Here is an 18,647-nt window from a genome sequence, read left to right as displayed (position 1 = left end):
CGCAGAAGCGCATCTAAAAAGTGTGCGATGCAGTGACCATCTTTGCTCGATGGTTAGTCAAAAACCACTGCGAGAATGATGTACTTACCAAATAACCCACTCCCAACCCCCCACTGTAATTGATGTAAAGCACCTTGAGATGTTATTAAAGTTGGTAAATAAGCTTCGATTTGTATAATATTTCTTGGAAGTGTGCACAATCAAATAATTAAAAATAAACACTGAACGAATTACACGAGTGATAATGTGGAATATTTATAAAAAGTTAATTCACCAACAAATCCTACGTTTTTCATTTTAATGTGGGGAAGTCAACAGTGGTTGTCCTATCTGTAGACTCACCCCGCTACAAAAATGCGGAATTTAAACCAACTGGCTCATGGTTGTAAACCGGAGATAAGCACTGCTTCAGTGGTGGTTTGATCAGGAAACTTGACTTTGACCTTTGATACTCTTTGGTTCTTTCGGTAAAGTCACGTAGGTAAAAAATAAAATTAAAAAATAATTTTATTTCATTTTTTACCTACGTGACTTTACCGAAAGAACCAAAGAGTATGGATCCTTGCAGTCACGAAAACTTCAAATCTAGTTTGACCTTTGACTTTTTTAAAATCGGTTCATATGTAGGCCTAAAAAAGTCAAGTACAATTGTAGTCATGTCACGAAGGATGGGATAGATAAAACATGTATAAACACTAGACCACAGTATGAATCTGAACAACGTAGTACGCTACCTGGGATGTGAATCTGAAGGCTGCCGGCGTCATTGTAGTGCTCATCCAAGAGGGCATGCAGATCCTGCCAGGTGAACTCCGTCTTGTTGAATTCTTGTTTACTAAACAATGCGTTGATGATGCTGTCCTCTTCCTTCTTTTGTAACTTGTAGTTCGCCATCTCCAAGAATGACCTGAAATTTGGGACGAATCAAAAATACACGACGTTTTGTGAACACTATTGTTTACAGCAGCACCTGTTTGTCCATTCAATTGTATGCGATGTTTGGGTTTTTTAGCTTATAACTAAATGTGATTACGTCTACAGGCACATGAAAAATGACAAGAAGAAAGACGTTTACCAACCTGAGCATTAATTCATACTTCTCCTTTGTCATGGGCCCACACCTCCTTGTGGCGTACATGTCAAACATCTGTTTGGACTTTTCCTCAGCAGTACCTAGTTCCACACACAACGCAGTGCTGTGTTAGTTGGATGTGTTATTTGATTTTTTCCGAAGAACTTTATTTGCAAATCGAAACGAACGCTTCAAATTATAAATGCCATTTTCCAGTCTTTCTGGATGCAGCTAAAAACAATTGTAACCATTTGTGTTTATTTAATGACTGCCGTTATATTATATTTTTATTAAAACAATAAGGGGGGAGAGGTAATGTTTGCTAACAAGGAGGAGACGCTGATAGGTTAGTAGCGAGGGAATATAGATTTAACATTTTCTTCTTACCTTGGGGCCTATTAACTGAGCATTTAGTTCTGAATTGCACATTGGGTGGAGGTTGCTGTGGGTTTGAAATAATTGCGGATATATTTTTTGCCGGTGGTCTGGTTAGAGTTCATTTTCTAAAGATAAGGTTAAATAAATGGTCACGTGTCCATGAGACTGCAACATACTTATGTTGCACCAGTCACTGAACATTTTGAATAACTAAGAAAAGTATACTAAACAAAAACAACAACGTGATTTGTGCAGTAAAATGAAAATGGAAAATATAGCAGTAAAATAGGCCCTACCTGTTATGAAGACGCCAAGCACATCAGTCAGCTCATTAAAGGATAAGTACCCATCATCGTCTTTGCCAGTCAGATGAAATATGCCCTGCATAAATGTGGAGCTAGGCTTCAGGCCTAGCAATTCGCCCAGCTCTTCTCGAGACAGCTCACACTTGAGCGACTGTTTTACTGCATCCGCCTGTATCTCCACATTTCTCTCCGGGTCAATCTTCAAAACCTGCCACGGTAAAATGTATCAATATTGCCCGATATACTGGAAACCGTGAAGCATAGAACACATCACTTTGTAGTCGTTGATTAATGCTTTTAATTACATTTCTCATTTTAAAGTATTACAACATCATATCATAGCATCATAACAATTGGTCAACATGTGCAAAGATAGCGATAAAAATACGTTTTAAAATTTGATGTATAAATGTTCGTAAAAATATTAATTACCTTGGAAAATATCTTCTTGAATGATGTCTCCAGCAAAACCTTCCTTTGCTCCTTTGTAACGGCACGTTTTAAAATTGCCTTTTTAGTTCCAGCGTCCGTCTTAACAGAGTGATTGGCAACTTTTGTCACAAATTCTTTTAGCTGATGTTCAAATTGACTCCGCTGGATGGTCGATTCAAAAAAGATCACCTAAGAAAACAGCAATGCATTTATAATTAATATTTATATATATATATAACGTTGATATATTTTTTCGAGCTAATGACAAAGCAACACAGAAGCTTAATTCCGGATAGACAGCTAAATAGATAAAGCATCATCAACATCCGCTATGATGAATTTACTGCTGGAGGAAGGCCACTCCAAGCCTTTAGCCCCTTCAGGAAGCTCCCAGTACGTGGAGCAATACACCAGACATCGCGTTGAACAACCCGCAGCACAGCCCAAGACACACACTGGAGCACTGGAGGACATAACCACAAACACCTATGCAGTGCTACCTGGAAGAATGTAGGACAAATACAGAGCCAGTAACAACAATACATCCAGTATGTTCTTTACAATTTACAATAACAAATGTACACAGTCATGGAACGGTGTATAATGGAGCACAGTAAAGAAAGCTTTCACGTGGGGCAACGTGGTGGAGCGCTGCCACGTATCGCACGCAATATCGTACACTCGTAACGGCATTGGCCCTTGACCTCTTGACGGTGCACAACTCAACGCCTGCTGCTGCTGCTGCCTCACCAGGTCGTACTCTTGGGGCACGTGCACCAGCAGCAGGTTGCCCCTGTCACTGGCGGAGAGCAGCTCCACGCCCGACAGGGCCTTCACCTCCAGGCTGCGCAGCAGGGCCCCGGCGCAGTCCAGCACCTTGATGGAGCCCCGCGTCGTCGAACCTCAACCGCACGTCCCGCAGAGGTTCCTTCTTGCCCTGCCATTCCCTGGCTAATGGACGCAATGCATCTGTGTTAATTTGTCACCCATGTTCTCAATGGCCCATGTTATAGAGGATGACAAAATACGGTCAAATAATGCCCCACGCAACCCACATTGCGCGCGTGGGGAGGTCCTACTTCAGCAGTGGAATACGAAGAGTCGTAGATGAAATGCTCCAATCGTTTAGAGTTAAAGTGTGACTGTTCGTGGACCCGTAGTAGAAAAAGAATGCATGTATTTTAGATATACGTGTAACAAAAAATCGTCATCAGCCTTGGTTAAATTACTGCTGGTTGAAAGTCTCCCCAAGCCACGCAATACATATTTACATGAATATATGATAACTATTACATTTTAAAGTTCGCTTTAAACAAACATCTATTTTTTTAAACCAGCGAACAAATAAAAGGAAAACACTTTACGTACAAAAACGTACAACAAAAATAAGCAAACCATTAGAAACTATAAAATAAATTATAGTGCACAAAAATAATCCAAATTATATGCAAAATAAACATGTCTTTTTTAAATGTTAAACGTATATTGTATCCTATTTTTCACGTGTCTATCTGCGTGTTCGCGTTTTCATTTGATAAATTATAGAGTAATCAATTACAGGGGTATGCATTGCCTTCACGGCACATCTTGGTAGGGAAGCATGGCAATAATAATATGGCTACCGATTAAACAATCTCACAATGTAATCACAACTTAAAGCTTTCGTAACTGCAGGGATTCATATTCGTTGGGTCTTTCGGTAAAGCCACGTGGATAGATCAAATAATGAAAAAATAACAATATCAGTGATAGTATTATTATTATTTTGTTATAAAACATTTTTTATCTACGTGGCTTTACCGAAAGACCCAAAGAATATGTTATTTGTAATGTTATTAAGATTCTCCACAGCAATGCTCAACGATTTATTGTGCATTACATGTGCAGTGCAGTGCAGACAATTGTGTACCAGGAATGCCGTCTGTCTCCTTCTTTGCTTCAGTTTTTGGGTCATTCTGGTCTGTCAACTTCTTGAAGCTCCTCTTGCGGTTGTAAGAGACGCACCACAAAATTGCAACGCATGCTGTGGTGTGACACAGAAAAACAAGAGTGTCATTATTTATAGTCTGCGGTTACCTCCCTGACACACCCCACTTCCAATGCCATATTTACACTTGCCATATTTGAGTTGAGGGTGATGAGGTTTAGAGGGTGGCGTATTTGCCCCCTGTCACAGGTCAAATACAGCTGTCATACTGATGGTGAGATGTTCACTACTTCACCTGATATACAGGAGGTCGTGGGTTCCATCCCGACCTGTATATTTGGAATTTGCATGTGTTCTCCCCGTGGTTTTTCCCTCCACATTTAGAATGAACATGCATTTATGGTATTTGGCTGCTTACATTTCCACGTGATAAGCCACTTCGTTGAGCTATCATTTGTGGTGAAGAGTAGGTCGTTTTGTGTTGACGTCACGGCCCAAATTTGGCAAATTCGAAAATTACACCGCTAAGGCAGTCATTTTGGATTACACGTACATAGGTATGTATGTTGAACTTCTTTCACACCGTACGGAAGCCAACCATGCTAATCGGAGGTGCATAGCAACCATCGCCCCTCGAACGGCGGACTAAAGCCCCAGGTGACCTGCACATTAAGACTAACCTGGTCTCCTGAGATCTCGCCTGGAGAAACAAAACCAACTCGAAGAAATAAACTCGAGTTTTACTTTCACCGCGGGCGAGGAATGAGCGGCGGCCGATGTGCTGACCTGCAGGTATGAGCAGGAGGAGCACGTTGGTGATGATGAAGGTGACCACGCTCCCGGAGAAGTAGTCAATGGTCTGTGGGGGGGTGCACACCTCCAAGTCCTCCACGCTGAGCTGCTTGGGCTGCTCGCAAGGGTCCCCTGATGTGTGTGTGTGTGTTGCATAACACAGCAGCACATCGGAGCATTTACACTCTGTTAGTTTTGTACATGTATATGGCACGTGTAAAAGGGATCTCTTTCTCATGAGATTAATTCTCATCTGCAACACCGCCAATGCAACTGGTTGTTACTAGCCGCTTGGCGTTTTGCATCTGTCTCTAATGGCTAAACGTAAATATGCATGAGGTGGTGGGTTTATTAAAGGGCTGTTAGACATTCATCAAAGTATTTTGTAATTATAATCTCGCTTAAACTTTTTGAAATGCTAACATCTTAAAAGAGTGACGGTGTAATATACACAACTACAGTTAGGCGATGTGAATGGAGTTGGGAAGGACTCAATCGCAAGGTGGGATATTAGACTGATGGACAAGGCTGGTGATGGAATGGCAGCCAAAGAAAAGATAATGTGTTCACAAGGATGTCGCCACTGCGCGGATGGAGCAATATATATATATAATAAAATACGTTTGACACTTTTTGGCAATAAAACAGGTATAAGATGTTCAAACACCAAATAGAAACCTTTTTGCAAGGAATCAAGTTCGCATTAACCACACGTCTATGCATGTTTGTTTGCATGTTCACCACATGGAGGACCTTACTTCGTGTTTCCAGTTTTAGGAAAACGAATATTTCCGATTGAAATGGACATTAAAATGCAGAGGTAAAGAATGTTGCACCTACTGCGGGACTGCAGCCAGACCGGTTTTCTTGGGAAGCTGCAACTGTTGTTATTTGCATATCCGGGTAAATAAACTGAAGGCACCGAGTCCGAATTCCATTCATTAAGACACACGCATTACGAACTCTAAACCCAAGGTTGAATGTATATATCTATAGCCTTCTAAAATGTGATCCACAAGCCACATTTGTTTTACAATATGAGACCTAGGATGGGAGATCAACCTGAAAAACTGAACATGTTGCGATACGGAGACAATGGCCACCGCCGAGAAAATGTGGAAAATATTCCACAGGCTGAGGGCCACCAATGAGTATGACAGGACGCTCCTGACAAAAAAAGGTCTTAAGACTAAGTGAAGCTTTCCTGGGTTTAAACAAGCGTAGTATTTACAATAATAATAATACTGCACCAGTGCATTCTTTGCTTCCAGATATCAGGCATGAAAATATGAGTAAATAAAATAATAATGATTCTAGATTTGAAGCTTTCGTGACTGCAAGGATTCCCACTCTTAGTTTTTTCGGTAAAGTCACGTGGGTAAAAAAAAATGAAATTAAAATTAATAAAAATAAAATAATAAAAAATCACGACGTTTCGGAGGCAACACAAGTCTCCGTCATCAGGTGGGACCGTCACAGCCAGATTTGCTGTATCAAGTGACTCAAGTCATAAGTATCAAGTGACTCAAGTCCATTAAGACAGATATGACAGGATCCTCACCGTTTCTCCAGAAGAAAACCTCTTCTTGGACAGAGTTCTCATCGATCATCATTGCAGCTCGCAGGACGCTTGAGAACCGCGTGCCTCGCACCGTCTCTACGTCCGTGTCTGTGAACATCCTGAACAGCGAAACCAAGCAGTATCGAAATGATAAAAAATATGTTGTATATACGTTTCGTAAACATCATACAACAACCGTTCATCATCATCACAAGTCATGATCATGGCACTGCTGGATGAAGCCCTCCCCATGCCGTCACTCTCCTAAATGGCTCTGAGATGCCACAAACAATCATCTCAGCAGTGATCATCTTCGAAGGCATGTTTAATCCTTATCCATTCCACTATAAGCCTAATCCACCAGCCATCCTCTCTTCTAAGTGAGATATGTTTTTCTCAAGCCCACTTACTCTTTAATAGTCAGTGGGAAGTCTCTAATTTGACTTTCTGTCTGTCAGTGCAATTTTAAGCATGCATCTCTCCGTGCTTCTTCGTAGGCAGAGAGGGCTGGTCAACGTACAACCCTCCGGCACACATGGCAGCAGTGGGCAATGATGCCAGTCATGAAGAGGCACAGTTCTCATCAACCAGGATTGAGTAATGCCAATGCCTGACATTGCTCTAACCGCAGGCACCACGAGGTAAATGATGACCATCTCCCACCTGAAGACGATTGCTTGTGTTGCGAAACGTCGTGATATTTTTATTATTTGTCTATCTACGTGGCTTTACTGAAAGACCCATAGGATAAGGCTGAAAACTCCTTAATCTGTGTTCCATTTGGAAATTGGGGGAATTGTCGACAAGGGGATGAAAGCACCTCACCCGTTGTTGGTGTTCTCAAACCAGAAGCGGTCCCCGTCGCGGATGCGCTCAAACTGATCGACGAGGATGCGCGAGAACAGGGGCCCAGGCCCCCCCTGGCACTCCAAGAGCCCCCCCGGCCACAGCTCCAGCCGGGAGATGTCACCGTTATAGAGCTGCTTCAGTCGCTCGATCACCTGATAAAAGACAAATAACCACGTGTAGCTGCAACAGACTGATGGGGCAAGTGCTGTTAGCGAGCACCTGTGAAGGCCGGCACGGCACACAAGGGGGTGGGTGGCCAGCACCATGCCTGGACACCTTTGTCTCTCTAAATGGTCCCAGGTACTCATTTTAGGCTGAGTCGACCTAGGGAAAGCCCATGAACGATTCAGATAATCGTCACTGGCGACGGTAGTGGCCGTGAGTGGGAATCGATCTCAGGTCATTGGGTTCGTAGCTCACCACAATAACTGCTACGCTACATCTCCCCTCAGACATATAAAGACAAAGATCCCCCATATAGCCTTAACAAACTGTAGGGGCAAGTGCTGTTAGCAAGCACCTATGAAGGCTGGCACGGCACATGAGGGGTTGGGTGGCCAGCACCACGCCCGGCCGCCTTTGTCTCCCTAGTGGCGATGTTTACACATCGCACCAAGTACTCATTTGAGGCTGAGTCGACCTAGGGGAGGCCCAGGACCGGTTCAGATAATCGTCACTGGTATTGGCCATGAGCGGGAACGAACCAGGGTCGTCAGGTTCGTCGCGCAGCGTAGCGCTAATCGCTACGCTACCGCTCCCTTCAGACATACACATATATATAAACAGGAGATGTCATCGTCACATTGCTGCTTAAGTTGCTCAATCACCTGGCATGCAGACCAAGCATGTAAACAAGCATTTAATTGAACACGTACAAATGGTATTAATGGTATTCCACACACAGATACACATCGATGTGTGCAGTGCATGAAATACACCACATGTTCAATTTAAATTGAAATGTTTTAGACTAAAATCGCTCTCACCTTTGCATTTATTGAATTGTAAATGGTCCAGAAACTCTAGATCCAAAGCAGCAGCTACACTCATCAACGTGGGTCTCATTTGATGTACCTTTGCACACATAGTAAATTTCCCCAAGATCATTATTATGCCATTCATATATCGCAGCTCTGACTGCAAACATAGCTCTAGACCTGTAATAGGAAATGAACAAAAAACACTCCGAAGAATTGCATATGCATGACCAACATTGCAATCACGCAACCTCTTGCTACATCTGAAACGTAAAGTCGACAATTGTTTTATTTTCATGGCTACAATTGACTTTAGTGTGAGTCTACCAGCAGGTTACGTGTTTGAGAGTAGGGCAAACACCCTCTGGAGGGGATCTTCTGCCAGCAGCGGCATGAGTGCGCGAATTGCAGGGATGCACCTTTGCTTTCAACCGGACACATTTCGGTGCAGAGTGATGTACCTCGGGGTTGCTTTGATTGAGCCCGGGGTTGATCTCTCCCCATTGCGAGACAGGGGGCAGCTTCACTGCTCGCCGCACCTCGTTGTAACTGGGAGCTCCGTGGTCGCGTCCCTGCTGAATGTTCATGGCCATGAGGTCCAGGCGGGAGGCCTTCAGAGGTCCGTACATCCTGTCTGCAGTGAGCAATGAAAAGCATTTGCACACACGGTGATGTCATTTCAATGCGGCCACACTTGCTCAAAGCATGCCAGAGTATTAGAGGGTGGTTACCGCTGTGGGCAAACAATGGTGAGAAGCATATGATTATAAAAACACGTTGATAAAATTCAGTTGGAAACCCAGAAGTAACACACTTGAAGGGGCAGTACTACAATATGTGTGGAAGAAGAGCGCCTTAACAAAAAGAATGTGCATATCCACCTCCAACTCAGCTTATATATATAAGCTCCTAGCTTGGCAGTGTCTCATTCTTCACCTGAAGACGGCTGCTTGCGTTGTAAGCCGAAACGTCGTGAGAATTATTTTATTTTATTATGTTTTATTTTTATTATTTTATTACTTCCCTTCTACGTGACTTTACCGAAAGAACCAAGAAGATGAATCCCTGCAGTCACGAAAGCTTTAAATCGAAATTCGTGTACAATTTTGCTATTGGCGTCATGTGACAAGACAAATAATCCATTCGGAACTCTTGCATATCAGTGGTGCATCGCCATGTGACAGAGAAGAGTCTGAAGAAGGAGCTATCACGGAACTCATTCCCACATCTCAAGTACTCTCTGGTTCTTTCGGTAAAGTCACGTAGATAGCAACAATAATTAAAGAAACACGACGTTTCGGTCGCAACACAAGCGTCCGTCTTCAGGTGAGAAAATGATCTGCTGCGCTTGTGTTGTGACCGAAACATCGTGTTTCTTTTTTTTGTTTTCTATGTGACTTTACCAAAAGAACCAGAGAATATAGATTCCTGCAGTCACGAAAGCTTAAAATAAAATCTCAAGTCACCTCTTGACCCACACACTGGATAGGAGCATCACTTTCCCACCTGCTATGCTATCGAGTCATGATCGTCACATTTAAAGTCAAACCGATACATACTTTTATTTATCAGAGATACCATTTTATCCAAATGAAGTACAACATTAATTTCGAATTATTTTTTTGTGTGCGTAGTCAACAGTAACCGAGCTGAGACCACAACCCCACTGCAACCATTTACCCGGTTGAATCACAGACGATTGAAATCCAGATTTTGAACTCAGGATCTCAGCAGTGTCAGCATGTTGCAATTACCACGTTACAGTGTTGTATATTCAATGTCTCACCGAGGATATCTTCGACAACAATGTGGTCCTCTCTTTCAGCGATCTGAGAAGCCATTCCCAGCAGCATTTCATCAACTTCATTCCGCGATTTGAAAACCTAAACATAACGCAATATTTGTAACCATGTTAGAATCGCAACAATATAGTTTTAGGTGACAATATACTGCGATTTAACTGTACACTTAAATTAACAGGTGAAGTATATTGCACTAACTGCTGGACTGCAGCCAGACTGGTTTTCTTGGAAAGCTCCACGGCCTTTATTTGTATATCTGGGAAAGTAGACTGAAGCCAACGTCTCTGTACAATTGCAATGGCACGAGCAAATTGGACAAGAATAAATAATGAGGCTCTTAAATCATATGGCACTTAAATGCCTGAACAACCCAAAGTGCAACTCAAGGAACATCACATCGAGCCTAAACCATTCCCAGGCCCCCCTGTGCCGGCTGACCCTGTGCGGCGCATTGTGCATGCAGCACCAGCCTGCAATTGTGCAATTGGAAGTTAGTCTGGTGGTAGGGGAGAAAGGTTACGGGGAGATGATTACGAGCAATTGAGGTGTGTTTCGTTTTGAAAATGGGCAAGTTTCATGCAGTGACGCATTCAGCTTGCGCGTACGCCACTGCGTGTCTTTTAGAAATGTTAAAGTGGACGGGAGAGGGGAAATCAAAGTGGGTGGGTAACTAGCACAATCAGCCACGTCTAGGTTAGCGTTGATTAAGATGAAAGGGGAGCGGGCTTGGATCGTAAAATGTTGGGTCGCTGGAGAAAAAGTGGCACCAATAGCTGGTGGAAGGTGACGCATATCAAGCCACAATTAAGGGATGAAGGGGCAAGGCAGACCCCATTGTTGTCAGAGGAAGTCGAGATGCAAAGTTGGGGCAATAAAGGGGAAGGGTGACGAGACTTCGTGAGAGGGAGCCTTAGCCAGTTGGACAGCGAGCCTGTGCGTGCTGTATCGTCGCACGCAGCGTACGTGACACAGGGGACAATTAAAGACTTTACTGATTCAGGAAATCGTCACTGAGTCTCGTGGCTCTCTTTAAGGAGGGCCCTGCATTTGTTTAGCAGGAAAGGACAGTGTTGCAATGTGTTCTCCCTATTGACTAATTTTCACGGGCATTTTTTCTACACTTGGCAAAATGATATTCATCACAGTTCTGTACGATTGATGCACTTAACCCTTTCCCATTCCGATGACGTACATGTATGTCATCGGTTTTTATTCCAATTCCGTTCCGCTGACATACGTGTACGTCTTCCGATTGCCTTTCTGATGACGTACACGGTACGTCTTCAGGTAGGAAGGCATACCGAGGCTCCCACAAAGCCATGCGGGAGGGAGTGTGGCACAGTTTGACGCCAGCTATCATGGAGTGCGGTCGTGTCGCTACAGTTCTCTGCGGTGAATACAATGTCTTTAAAAACAGTGGCACCCATGCCTTTGTAAAGAAAATGTATGCTTGTGTGTCCTTGGAGCGGGAAAGGGTTAAGAGTCCACCGAATGTACGATTACCTTATGGTACCAGTAGTTGTTGCACACACGATTTGCAATAAAACCAGACTCGGTTGGCTTGAAATGGCAGGATTCATTCCTAGTGGCGTACAATAACAAATACGTCAATAAGAATATACTTTATTGTGCAATAATATATGGACAGTTAATTTGCATTTATTTATTTTTTAAAAGACAAATCTCAAAACAACACAATATCAGTTGGTTAGTATATAGCTTATGTCATTCATAAATTGGCTTTTAAGAATGCTAATTATTTAGTTAGAGTGGAACCCGACATCCACCTATTTCCAGCTTCTGAGCAATGATGATGATGTTAGACCGAGCACAAACTAATGCAGCCAAATTAAACACGAACTTCACGTGCAGTTTAGAACAGGACTTCATTTCAGCCACGTCTGTTTGAGTCAGTCACCGAGAAAATATTTCCCGTGCCTGGTACACAACATCAAGTATTACCGCTCACTGCTGCTGCGGATATTAGTTACCTCCAAGTCTAAAATCGGCATCGACAAATTAAACACCTGGTTTCAGATTGTGAATAAAGTAGTCTGCCGCACTTACGGCAGCTAGCGCACGACGATTAATATGAGAACACAACTCATTGATGGCGTGTATTTAACGTGTGCTTTTCACCTCGTGTAAACGCCTGGAGGAAGCATGGTTTGGCTGTACCTCATGGCAGCTGCCTCAAACTCCACCGAGATACCTGGATGCACGTGCATCTTGTACCCTGAAATGCACAACAAAAGTGTGAGAGTGGCAGTTTAAGTTTTGCACGTTGCTTTGCACCGTATGGAATGCTTCAATAAAACAAAAAGGAATGCAAAATGCAGTATATAACGAAACGCAATTATTTGTACCTGTGTAGTCTGACACATTTTGTCCAAGCATCGCTGGTAACCATTCGTAGAGGATAATGTTCTGGAAATAAAGCGAGAGATGCATAGAAAACACAAAACTTTAATTCCAGTAAAAGGCACAAAGGTGCAGTCCTTCATTGGGTTGCTCTCAGCACTGCTGGGGAAAGGACCTCCACAAGACCACAAGAGAGAGCAATAGAGAGCCTCCCCCCACCCCCCCCCCATCGAGGATATTTGGCCGATTCTTTCATGTTGGCCAGACAACTTGTGAAGAGGTGTGATTGCCCACGCCTTACCCCCACTGCACGCAACCTGCCGATCGACTAACTCTGGTTTACCCATTGGAACCTCATTTGCCAGAAGAAAAAATATGGTAATTTTTTTTTACCCTTTTATCTGGCAACAAAACTGACACCTTTTTTTACAAGCTCTCATACTCTGATGGTGCATTGTCTTTGAGTTGTGCGCCTTTTGGCGTCATCTGGTCCAACACCATTTGAGACTAGGCTCTAAGGAAAGCTGTCTCGGGTGTGGACCAATCAACTTCAAGGACAGTGCATACATTATCAGAGTTATGTTTTTTGTTTGCATTACGACTGCAGGTATTGTGGTCTATGCAAACATGACTCCTTGTAAAAAAAGGTATCAGTTTTGTTGCCAGATATAAGGTTAAAAAATAATTATCATCTGGTTTACCCATTTCGACTCCAGGGTGCTTGTTTCAACTGCCGGCGCCAGAAGATGGAACCTGCAAATTTCTGGATTGCAAGTGCAGTGTGGAACCATTTGCACTGCGGCAACATCACTTGTGCCGGTGTGCTCATTCATTACAATCCGTTAACGTAATCGACTGTGCCAATGCAGTTCATTTCAACTGGCCTGCCATTTCATTTTGACACGATAAATTAATAAATCACGCACCTGATAGATGGCCACTACCCACTTGCGTGCATTTGAAAATACTTCTTCGTCATTCCAATCAGGGTGAGCCATGCTCAGGTTGCGTGCCCAGTAGTTGTGGTAGCGCAGCCACACCGTGCTCAAGGCCTTCAAGGACGGGCTCTCATTTGCCCACGGACTCCCAAAAACTGCAAGAAAGAATGAAAGGGAAAATAAAGGTGGATTAATTACGTAACACCCCTTCCTACATGCGCGCGTATTCGTAAGTATGTAATTAGCAGTATGGAATGTAACGGGTAGATCTGAAGGCAAAATACATTTGAATATTCGCAAACAGTTATTTTTGCTTAGGATTTAGTGGCCAGGCGTTGAACAACCCTCTGATCAATGTGTCATGTTTTCAAATAGAATATGCCACTCACTAACAGCAACACGCTATTACAGTAAAAGTGTATTTGCATTTGATCATCTTTACAAGAGTTAGCTTCAACACACCGGTAGGCTAAAGCAGTGAACTATTTGTCTTTTGTCAACGAAACACTTTTTTTGCTGATTGGCCGTGTCGCGTGGTGGAGAGTGATGACGCATTTATAAATAACGCAATCTAACCCAAAAACGTTGATTATGAATAATACAGCATTCGTTTATTTTGGGTTGAATCCTGTAAAACCCTTATCCACTCGACACAGCCAGTTAAGGGAAGTGTCACGTGATTCAAGCGTGCCAAACGTATTACTTCTTCAGCACGAACTAAACAAATGTTTTATTTTTTAGTTTACCGGGTAAGACCCACTGAGATATTTCGCTATCTTTTAGAAGCGACCTGGCAACAAATGATAGCTCAATTAAGTGGATTATCACGTGGAAATGTATAGCAGCCAAATACTCTAAACCAGGGGAAAATCCATGCGACCGTGGGGAGAACATGCAAACTCCAAATAGAGAAGTGTCAGGGTTGGGATCGAACCCACGACCTCCTGCATACCAAGTGAAGGAGTTAGCATCTCGCCACCGCGGTGCCCTTTAAACAATATTTAAACAGTGTGCTCCATTAAAGTAATGTGGATATATTCTGTAGTTTACTGTGGCAATAAAACTATGCAATGACTGTACAAATATGCAAATTATTTAACTCAGGTTATTTAACAAAATTTTTTTTTTATCAATGTGTCCTCGTAAACGGAACTATTGCACTCACCGTATTGGGTCTGAGGCCCAATGCTGCCAAACTCGTGAGACGGAGAGCGAATATTGATCAATGTGGATGAGTCTTCTGCAAGGGGCGCAAGAAACCCATTGCTGCTGGTTTTCAACATTCCCTTCGCAAACTGGCGATGTGCATTGCAAGCAGTCTGCGAGGATCCGTATATCGAGTTTCCATCAATCCAAGCCGTCACCATATTTGACTAGAAAACAAGCGTAAATCACAAATATTCATCAGCAAACATGTTTTTTGTTGTTATAAATCATCATCACTCATGTTCAGCCGACTGTTGGATGAAGGGCTCCCCAAGCCGCCGTCAACCTCCCACAATCCTGTGATGTCGTAATCCACCTCGTGGCTACGCAAGAGCACATTTTATTGCTCCATCTCCGCAACGGAGAGTCCCGTCAGATGCGTTCCACTCCTTGGCTGCAACTCCGTTATTATTCTTGACCATCGGTCAACACCCTGACTAGTGACGTGCGTTTCTGTCAAAGCTCTCTTAATTTCACGAAACATCTCTAACAAACAAACATCCTCTAGGTCTCAGTATTGCCTATTTCACACGAAAGAATATTTCTCTGGGCTAATCACTTGGATTTTAATAATTCGCATTCCCGGTAATTGAATGAACTGTCACAATGCACGGTTGAAAAGTCGATTTAAAAAAAAGCGTCTCATATTTACGGCCTTGTGTGTTTTGTTTCCCATTCTTTTCGGTATCTGTACGCTTTCGTTAACTCCCTTGGCTTAATTATAACACCAGCATGTCGTGCCATTTGCTGTACTCCTACCCGAGTGCATTGTTATGTTTACCCTGTACCCTCGATCGATGTTACGTTCACCCTGTATCCTTGATCTCGGGTTGTCCTGTTTCCTTGTAGTTTTCTTAACTCTTCTTGGATGTCAATATGGGGCTCGCAATGTTCCGCAACTTTTGATGCAATTTACACGAATGACGCTTTGTAAAAATGAAACAATTATTATTACGCATCGTTTACACACACGTTGTTTAAAACGTGTTGCCATTTCTCAAGTACACGGTCGCGAGCCCAGGACTCAATAGGAATCTCACAGATCGATGTGTCGCTACTTGTTTTATAAGCATCTTACCGGCGTCCTGGGGTTGTTTGGAGACGACCCCGTATCCTCGTCCCAGTGGCTGCGCTGGAACGGCAGGACTTTGTAGACGCCATTTGAGAATGCCGAGTCGTTCGATGGGATTCTGATATTGACAAACTCGGCGGGGCAACCTTGATGTTTAGTGTTCATGATCTCATTCAATATTTGCTGACCTGTGACCAGGTAAACATACCATGATAAACAGAATGTTTTTACTCTCGTTATAATTATTTTAATAATGTTTAAATGATCATACCTATGTACAAACTAAAATTTTATCATTATATTGTAAATGCTACACATGCTATGAATAACAAAAACTGAACACGCTCGTTAATACCACTGTCCTGAAGAGGAATATATATATGAGAACGTCTCAGGAAATATTTCAAAACGTCTTCAATGTAAGTGTCACCCGTGATTAAAAATGGAGTTTCCAGTGTAACTATGTCTCTGCCTGATCGCTTTATTTGGCTTCATCTCATTTTTGAGAATAAAAATATATTGTTTAGACTGTGGTGTGACGATCTCAGTGAAGAGTCGAGGGGCAAAGTTCGACCTCTGCTGTCTGAAGGATGAGGAGGCCACTTAATGGATCTTTTCTGGAGTAGACTCCTAAACCATACTCTCCTGCAGCCAGGCTCTAACACATGGGATGCAATGGTCTGCGAGATTTACAAATGAAATCTTCATCTCATTAAATTATATTGACAGCCCGATTGTAATAAAATGGGGGGGGGGGGACCACAAGGAATATTCTATATTATTGCATTGTGGGAAAAAACTACTTAAAAGTGAGTGATTTGTTAGGATAATGAAAGCATGCCACAGTGCGGTGTAAAAATATATTGGAGGTTTCAAATAATTGGCTTTATTCTTATTATCCCCTTGGGTGTAAAAGCAACCTGGATCATACCAAATTTATATCTGAAATTAGCTTTTCCATAAAATAGTCAATCCAAGGCAGGATAAAGACCTCTACATGACATATCAGTAATGGATGTTGTTTGACCGTTAAGTTGTGTACATGAAACACAATCTTTCCAGATGACAGCTGAATCCCATAGATGTTTCAGTTTCTGACGAGGGCTCACTCCAATTGGAGCGAAACGTCGGACATCATGCTGAACAACAAACACGCAGTGCAATCCAAAAGACGCATCAGAAAGCTATCCCAGTGCAAGAAGATGAAGGTATTTGCATGACCAATGCGAACAGGGCATTTCTACCGAAGAAGACGGCCAGCACGGTGCGGTTGAGGGCCGAGGGAAGGCCGCTATCTCCCCGCATGACGCCGCTGCTCAAGCGACGCGCGTTTGGCACCGCGGGCTCGTCCCACATCTGGTAGACGCCATCGGCAAATGATGCCGGAGCCAGGCGCAGCAGCTTGCTCCCTACGGGCAGACGGCACAGGGGCAGAGAACGCGATGCAAAGACAACGGTCGTTTCAGTGCTCATATATCGATGTGAGTGAATCATGAACTCTTAGAAAAGGCCACTGAATGACGCTTCGACACATTTGTGCGAAAAACTGTGCGCATTACTAATTCTGCAGCATCATTATTAGTCGCTGCAGTTACCAATTCTTGCAACAATTTGCATGAACGAGCTTATATATTGTCAAATCAAATGAAGCATTGTTATTATTGTACGATCAATATTTTTTGTGTAAGATCCTAATGAACCGACTGGCTAATGAAAGTAGGCAACAAAGAATTCAGAACAAGTGCAGGCTGAGGGATACAATCAGTCATCATTCAGGAGAGTTGGCAGAGGGTGCGGCTCAAATAAGACTGGAATAAATTAAAATAAGTAAAACTAAACTCAACAATTTATATTTTACCAGGTAAGGCCCACTGAAATAATATGGCTACAAATGATAGCTCGATGAAGTGGCTCATCAAGTGGAAATTTATAGCAGCCAAATACTAAACGCACGTTTCTAAATGTAGAGTGAAAAAAATTAACCCGTAAAAACAAAGTTTTTCACTATAAATCCTTTATATGCGTGGCATCGGTTTTATTTTATTATTCATTTCTGTTTTTCTTGAGTAAGAGTTTCATTTTTATCACATTGGTATTTTAAATAAAATATGAAAAAAAAATTTCCTATAAAGTGAAAAATTTTGGAAAATTTTTTTCACGAAAATAAATTGTCACGCACAACGAGTCTGTGTGCAAAATGTCAGCTCGATTGGATCACGGGAAGTGGGTTAAAAAACGACCAAAAGATTTGCACGGTCGTAAGCGCGCAAGCAAGCAAGTGAACCTAATATAAAGGATTTAAAAAACGGAGGACCTGGAGACAAATCCACGCAACCAAGGGGAGAACATGCAATCTGCAAATATGTAGCAGGCGTCAGGGTCGAGATCGAACCCACGACCTCCTGTGTAACGTGTGTACACATCCTTAAAATAGCAATGCGGTTGTGGTCATCTATGACTGGACCAGTGGTGTAAATTCCCAACGTTTTATGACAGTAGCCAGTCATGTATTGTTCGCTGCTATTGAACTATAGTTGTTTGTCATATAAATTAAATGGCTGTCGTAAAAAGTTACGTATCAAGGTTTCCAGCAATGACTTCGGGCTGTAAACTTGAGTACCTTTTGTGCTCATTTGGCGGGTGACCAGATTGGGCAAGTTGTACAATTCGAGACACAGTTTTGGCTTACGTACGGTGCGGAAGAAGTTACACAAACATACATATGTTGATAAAAAAAAATACAAGTCCTATTTAAAGTATTATATATTCATCATGTTATCCAGATAGTTTAATTGAGGAAAGTTAACTTGTCAATATGTAGCTGGAGTATATGTTTTCTTATTTTTCTTATAAGTTCCATAGCAAAGTGCTATGTGCCGTTTAAACACAATGCTCACCTGCACAGCCCCACTGAATGTTCACCAAATTGTTGTACCACCCATCGTAGCGCTCCACTTCGAAATTTGGAAGACAAT

General features: G+C 42.6%; 1 pseudogene; it reads right to left on the bottom strand.

Moving 5' to 3' along the window:
* Nucleotides 1–18,647, bottom strand: part of LOC133346589 (dual oxidase 1-like) — a 41,775-nt pseudogene that overhangs the window by 18,010 nt on the left and 5,118 nt on the right.

Source organism: Lethenteron reissneri, chromosome 24 (assembly GCF_015708825.2).
Source record: "Lethenteron reissneri isolate LAM-NWPU_2019-01 chromosome 24, ASM1570882v1, whole genome shotgun sequence".
NCBI classification, from domain to species: domain Eukaryota; kingdom Metazoa; phylum Chordata; class Hyperoartia; order Petromyzontiformes; family Petromyzontidae; genus Lethenteron; species Lethenteron reissneri.
This window is presented reverse-complemented; position numbering and strand designations above follow the sequence as displayed.